Source organism: Mobula birostris, chromosome 13 (genome assembly GCF_030028105.1).
Source record: "Mobula birostris isolate sMobBir1 chromosome 13, sMobBir1.hap1, whole genome shotgun sequence".
NCBI lineage: Eukaryota > Metazoa > Chordata > Chondrichthyes > Myliobatiformes > Myliobatidae > Mobula > Mobula birostris.
Window position 1 is genome coordinate 48,003,542 of NC_092382.1, and position 6,964 is coordinate 48,010,505.

Below are 6,964 nucleotides of genomic sequence, written 5' to 3' on the forward strand. Positions count from 1 at the left end.
GGAACCTGACAAGTTACCCTCAAAAGTTTTGAATTACAGTTGTTTGTATGTATATTCTGATACCTATCTTCCAAATAACTACTTAACCAGTGATGTGCCGCCCCTCTAATACCATACATTTCTAATTTTGTTAATAATAATTTATGGTCAATGAAAGGGACACTGAGAGAATATGAGATGCAGTTTCATCACCGTCTAGAGCAAGAACGCTCACAGTGGGCACAGTATAAGGAAGCAGTGGAATGTGATTTGACTGATCTAAGGAAATGCTTGTCTGAAGGAAAAGGCGATGAAGTAAGGATGCAAGACAAAATGAACACATGGACACTGAAAGTTACTGTACTTGAAGAAGTACAACCCAGATCATACATGGTCCAAACAGAAGAAGGATCAGTGTTAAGAAGAAATCGCAAAGGCCTTAAGAAAGAGCCAACCTCAGAGTTTCAGTAAACTGATGCAGACCAGACAAAACATGGAAATAACAGTGAAACACAAGAACTGTTTGAACCACTTTAGAAGGTCTATTCGTGTTCATGAATCCCCAGAGAGACTGATAGAGACATGTTATATTACGACTTTGTTCATAAACCCCAGAGAGACTGACAGAGACATGTTAAATTACGCATTTGTTCATAAACTCCCAGAGAGACTGATAGAGACATGTTAAATTACGCATTTGTTCTGGTTAATGTTGCTAATTGTTCTTATTTTGAAGGAAAGGAAGAGGCGGTGATAACACATGTAATGACGTGTCAGATCTCTCAATGTACTGTTGTAATGTATCGATCTGTGTGGATGGTACATCAGGCAAGATCTTCACTGTAGCTCAGTATGTGATAAGAATAAACAAATTCCCCATTTTAATTGTGTGGAAATATTAGACAGGCTGAGCTTCTGATATGGAACCGCAGAAGGAAACTTAATTGAAATGTTGTCATTTCTGGGGAATGCATATCAATAGAAAATGCTTCAATCTTGCATTACGATCTGCGGTAACTGGGATCAGGTGACCGGTGGTGGGTCTCCCACATCAATATCAGACTCAGGTTTAATAGCACAGGCATATCTCATGAAATTCGCTGTCTCTGCGGCAGCAGTAGGACATACTTCATAACAATACATTTAAACAACTATGAATTAAAATAATATACGTATTAAATAGATAAATTATATAAGTAGTGCAAAAATAAAAATAAAAACGTAAAAAAAAATCTTTTAATAGTGTGGAAATTCTGGAGCAAAGCTCAACTAACTGTACACATCTATGAGAAGCTCAGAAAAATAGAGAAGGCTAAATTCTCATATGAATAGGTCATATACCCAGAAACATTGGTTGTACTTTGGCAGGTCGAAACAGTGGAATAGACTATAAGACCATAAGATATAGGAGCAGAAGTAGGCCATTCGGCCCATCGAGTCTGCTCCACCATTCAATCATGGGCTGATCCACTTCATTTAGTCATCCCCACTCCCCTGCTTTCACCCCAAACCCTTTGATGCCCTGGCTAATCAAGAACCTATCTATCTCTGTCTTAAATACACCCAATGACTTGGCCTCCACAGCCGCTCATGGCAACAAATTCCACAAATTTACCACCCTCTGACTAAAGTGATTTCTCCACGTCTCAGTTCTAAAAGGACGTCCTTCAATTCAGAAGTCGTGCCCCCTTGTTCTAGAATCCCCTACCATGGGAAATAACTTTGCCATATCTAATCTGTTCAGGCCTTTTAAAATTTGGAATGTTTCTATGAGATCCCCCCTCATTCTCCTGAACTCCAGGGAATACAGCCCAAGAGCTGCCAGTCGTTCCTCATACTGGAACATTGAACCCTCTCCGATGTCAGTATATCCTTCCTAAAATAAGCCCAAAACTGCACACAATACTCCAAGTGTAGTCTCACGATTGCCTCAACATCACATCCCTGCTCTTATATTCTAAACCTCCAGAAATGAAAGCCAACATTATATTCGCCTTCTTCACCACTGACTCAAACCTGGAGGTTAATGAAACAGACTGCCATACTTTTACCAGATATTTAGTTTCTCCCTCCATACCTTCCGAGTCCCTTTCCCTCCACCCCCAGGTCACAGATTTCTCATAGTTTCAGCAACATTTTTAATTTTTCCCTCTGTATCTTCCCCGTCCCATCCCTTCACACCCCTGGGTCACAAAGGTACGGGTTTCATTCCCATCCCGGTTGAGAACATCTTGTCAAAAGGGTGTCGCTGGGAGCGGACCCAAATGCAAGACACAGACACTGACGTACTAGGAACAGGACTAGGTTAGGCAAGAAAGCAAGGGAAGTGGGGAAGAAAGGATGCTGGACATGACACAGGCCCTGAATGAGACAAGGATACAGGACCTGGGCTAGGACTTGACTAGGATAGCGGAACCAAGACATGGAGCTTGGAATTAGGAGCCTGGGCTCAGACCCCGGATCGAGGCGAAGACTGACGAGGCTTGGGTTCTTCGAGGCTAGGGTACTTCAAGGCTTGGGTATGGACACAGAGCCAATGACTGGGCAAGGACCCAGAACCTGGGACTTGACTCGGGCTCAGACTCCAGAACTAGGCGAGGACAAGACGTGGCTACAGGACGAGGAGTGGTAATAGGACTGGCCGTCAGACTCCTGGACAGGGCAAGGGAACACCAGCATCGGTCTGGGCAAGGTACTCCTGGGCTCGGCAAGACACATGTACAAGGCAAGAACACAAAGCCATGGCTTGGACAGGACAAGGTACTTGGACGTGGCTAGGACTGGACGAGACCCCGAAGCTTTGACTTGATCGAGGGAGAGACAGGAAATTGACAGCGGTGCAGGCGAGGCAAGGCTTCAGACGAGGCAAGGCGAGGCAAAGCTTCAGGAGGAAGGTGAAGGGAAGGGATACAGACAGGGGGTTTGAACAGGAACAATCCAGAGGCCAGCGGCTGAATCCTGAAGCTATTTATGAATCCAGCCCAAACGAGAATCAGCTGCCTCAACAGAAACTGGGGGAAACCAGAAAACATGGAATAAGGAACTTGAACTGGAATACGGTAACATAAAAGCTGCCGGGGAGGGGTGAAAAGCATTATCAAGGATGCATCTCACCCTAACTATGGACTTTTTACTCTCCTCCCCTGTGACCCTGCTGAACCTCACATCACAGCGCTAAGCAGTATTGCACCCATATTGTTCTGTCTCAGAACTTTTATATTTGTGTGCTGTGGCATTTACTTTTTAATTCGCAATTATTTTGTAAATAACACCATTCTTTGCATTTCTGGTTAGATGCTAACTGCGTTTCATTGGCTTTGTATCTGTAGTCGGCACAATGACAATAAAGTTGCATCTAGTCTGATCTAATCACTCAATTCAGACCAAAGCAGAATTGTTCAGGTTTTATTTAAATCAGTCCATGTATATAAGCACTAATTTCTATTCACATTGCTCCGGCCTCACTGGACAGGAACACTGAAACATCAAGTCAGAAACAGCAAGAAGTGGCCATTCAGCCCCTCTAACTATCAACAAGATGACGGCTGCTCTCCCATCTCAGCCACATGTTTCTGCTCCACCCTCATTTCCTCGATCACTTTGGTCTCCACACATCTGCCGGCCTCTGTTTTATGTGAGGACGTTCACTGAGTCTTCACCGCCCTCTGTGGTGGGGATTTACAGACATTCACCACCTTCGGAGTGGAGTCATTTCCCCTCATCTCAGTCCCGGACAGTCCACCCCCTTTTTCAGAGACTGGGATCCCTGGTTCAACCGGTAATGATGTTGTGCATTTCAATGTGTTCACCTCTCAGTCCTCAATGCTCTAAATGAAAGTGTTAGCGCATTTGATCTTTCTTCATATGATGACCCCACCGTCCAGGGATCAGTCTGGTGAATCTTCATTTCACTCTCTATAACAAATACTCTCTATCCTCTTTGTTAACCCTATATTGAATTAATTTCCATCTTCTGCAGCCCCGTGTTGCCCCAACCACTCACCTCCCACCCCTGTCACTATTTCCACCTTCCCACCTCCCCCTCACCTGGACCCACCTCTCTCTCCCCAGCTCTTGCCCCATCCCCACCCCTCACCTCTTTTCTCGGACTATTTCCCGTCCACTCTCAGTCCAGAGGGAAGGTCTCGGCCCGAAATGTTGACGGTCCATTTCCCTCCACAGATGCTGCCCGACCCACTGAGTTCCTCCGGCAGTTTGTTCTTTGGTCTGTATAACCCGTGTTAGTGTGGGGAGCGGGATTTTACACCATATTCCCGGTACAATCTCAACAAAACACAAATAATTGTCACTTTGCCCGGACCATTGGCCCCGCTCGCAGGGCAACAGTCTGCCGGTGTTTGCCCCCAATGTGGTGAATCGCCACCACCGTGGGCTCAGACATTTCCACAGATGAGCCCCTCCTGTCCCCACCGGGACAAACATCCTGTCCGCCCCCTCTCTCACCGTCTTCATCCTCTCCCTCCCCGGGGAACCGGCATCAAACCGACGGGCCGAGCGGTCTCCTCCTACCTCTCAGCGATACATCAGACTCCGGCCGCAGGAGACGCTTCACAAACGCCCCAACTTCCCTCGGAGAGAAATGGAAATAAATCAGAAAGCGGACATTTACTTTGGGATTTGTTCCGCTCGGATGAGGAGTTTGCCGCTTTGAGGATCTCGGAGCTCGAGCGGGAAACGGAGTCAGCGGGGGTAACGCCCTCTTGTCCGGCCTGCCTCCGCGACTGGTTGTAACCAATGATTGACATCGCTTCGCACCAATGGGAATAGTGCAGCTCCTGAATCCTCTGTGGACAGCGGTGGGGGAGGGGCTGGTCACGTGATTAGTAGCCCAGCCATTAAACCGGTAAAGCTCGAGCTCACCAGCGCGTGGGTGACGTAAGACACCGCGCACGTGAGGGCAGATCCCGGTGTGGGGGACCCATGTGGGACGTCAGGCGCGTGGGGGGGGGAGCCTGTGTGACGTCACCTGTGGGGGAACGCTGGTATTTAAAAGCACCTTAATGGACGTTTCTGATGATTTCAGTGGGACAACAACATTAATCACGGGTTTCATCACTGAATTCAGTGTTGTGAGATGTAAAGTCCCCTGTTATGTGTCCGGCTGTGCCGTGTTGTTGGTGGAGTGGGCAGCCTGGTGTTTGTCTCGATTCGGGTCACAACACCAGAATTGCCAGCGGGGTCCACACACAGTGTATTAGTGACCAGAAAACCTCTCGTCCCTGCAGTCTCTGTCTCCTGGTAAACTCAACACCCCGACAATGTGGACCATAGACACCCCTTCCTCTCAGGGTCAGGGAATCACTCAGACAGTGATCAAAGAGAGGAATTATATTTATTGGTCATTAAAGTTCACCCAGATTCGTGTGTATGAATTTGATGCGGAGTTCGGGAGTGTCACAGTGAAAGGGCGGCAAGGCTGAACTCTCTCCCTTGTCCAAACAGTCTTTCCAGCTGAGGCAGCAATTCACAATTTACTTCCTCTGACCTGCTTTTCACTTCTCCCTGGGACCACCCTCCATCCCTTTCTCCTCCTGTCTAATCTCCTCTGCTATTAGATATTTTTCCCCTCCTGCTTTTGAGGTTTCCCACCGACCTGGCTTCAACTATCACCTTCGAGCGAGCCTTTTCCTCACCGCTCCGTTTTTATTCAGATATTTCCCCCGTTCCTTCTCAGTCCTGAAGAAGGATCTGAATCGTAATCGTATTTTTCTGTGAGAGAGGAGACCCGGAGGTGAGCTGGTCACACACGGTATCAGGAGAGTGACAGTAATGTGATTTCCTGTGTCACGGGTAGAGACAGAAGTCTCATGTGAGCAGTTGGTGAAGGTACAATTATCAGTTGTTTAGCAGAACTCGTTTGGTGTTTGTATTGTCCAGGTGATCTAAGGCCGTGTGGAGAGCCATTGTGATCACATCTGCCATAGACCTATCGTGGTGAGGGAGGAGTTCATTCTCACCATGACCAACCCTTCAACATCTCATCACCAGAGGTGTGAGAGCCACTGGATGATAGTCATTAAAGCAGCTCACTCTGCTCTTCGTGTTACTTGTCATCTGTAATCAGTAATTTGATTGAGAATGTACAATGGATAGTAAGTTTGCAGCAAGTAAGTTCAAACTACTATGTTTTCGAAAAACAGCACGTATAAACACTGCCCTCCCTTTCCTTGTCCCCAATCAGCCTCTCCCCTTCCTTACTGCCTTCCATCTCCACCCCATCTTTTCTCTTACCCCCACTTTGGACATAAGTTCAGGGTGAAAGCTGAAATATTTGAGGGGAATCTGAAGGGGAATTCTTCACTCAGAGTTTGGTGAGAGTGTGGAATGAGAGTTAGGTGAGAATGCCAGCAGAAGTTGTAGATGTGGGTTCTATTTAGACACTAAAGAGAAATTAGGGTGACGACATGGATGGGAGGTGTATGGAGGCTATGGTGCAGGTAGTTGGAACTGGGCAGTGAAAACAGAAACAGGTCAGCATTGACTAGATGGGCCGAAGGGCCTGTTTCAGTGCTGCTGGGCTCTGTGACTTCAATAATATTGTAATTTGCAATTTCCAGTCAGTGCTTTGCTGCTAATGACTGAGCCTGGAAATTTACAGTGTGGGTGAAGAGGCTGCCCAGTGACTGTTCCTGTGCTCAAAGTCACTGGGACATCCCATCACTGAGCAGATATTGTCATCTCCATTCTCTTTCACTCAGTCTGTCATTCAACACGTTCACTGTTCACAGGAAATCACAGAACTCACAGAGAAGGGAACCCCGACAGAGGGTTCCCCGCTCTTCCTCTGTCTGGTGATGGGGAAAGGCTCCCAGTCCCAGGGAGTGATGTGGGAATCCTTTGTGGAAATGAGGAATGGGTTGGCAAAGTTGGACACAATGCTGAAAGACGTTCTGGAGGTTGGTATGTTAAAACAAGACACTGAACTGAAAATCACATTGACACATTGCAGACTGCACAATATTAC